Here is a 671-nt window from a genome sequence, read left to right on the forward strand (position 1 = left end):
CCATGGGGGGTGGGTCCAGCTGGCAGCCGGTGACATGGAAAAGGGCCAGGATCCGGCTCCCCGGCCGGGTCGCCCACGCTCCCTTCCCAACCGGTACACCCGATGCCAAGGGATGTGTGTGGAGCGAGGGGGCACGGCCCAGCATCTCCCCGGCGCAGGTCCCTGCCTTCCAGCTCCCCCACCAGCTGCCACGTTAATTCATTACCTGCGAAACCCCATCCCCAGAGCCCAGTGGCTCTGGGAAACTTTCTCTCATTAAAAGACTAAAGCCCCGGGGACGGGGACTCACTGGCAATCGGCTGCAGCGGGCAGGAGGATCCAGCAGAAGATCCACCTCGTTCTCCCTGCGGGGACGAGTGATGGAGGGAGCCTCACGTGCGCCGGGACATGCTGGAGATGCCGCGCGCTGGCAAGAGCCATGGATGGGTCACATCCCCAGCCGGGAGCGGTAAGGGCTGCAATTCAGCGCGTGCTATGAACTGCCAGACGGCTGTGACACCCCAGCGAAGCTACGGTGCCATCAGGCCCTGGCCCTGCATCGGGGCGTCCCGGGGCTGCGGTGTCACCGGCGGCGTTACGACTTACTCCACGTCGAGCCAACAGCCCTGCGGTGCCGTGCCTCAGTTTCCCCTCTGCCCGGTGGACTCAGCCCCAGCGCCCGAAGGCCTCGG

Source organism: Charadrius vociferus, unplaced genomic scaffold (genome assembly GCF_000708025.1).
Source record: "Charadrius vociferus isolate BGI_N301 unplaced genomic scaffold, ASM70802v2 scaffold2962, whole genome shotgun sequence".
Classification (NCBI taxonomy): Eukaryota; Metazoa; Chordata; class Aves; order Charadriiformes; family Charadriidae; genus Charadrius; species Charadrius vociferus.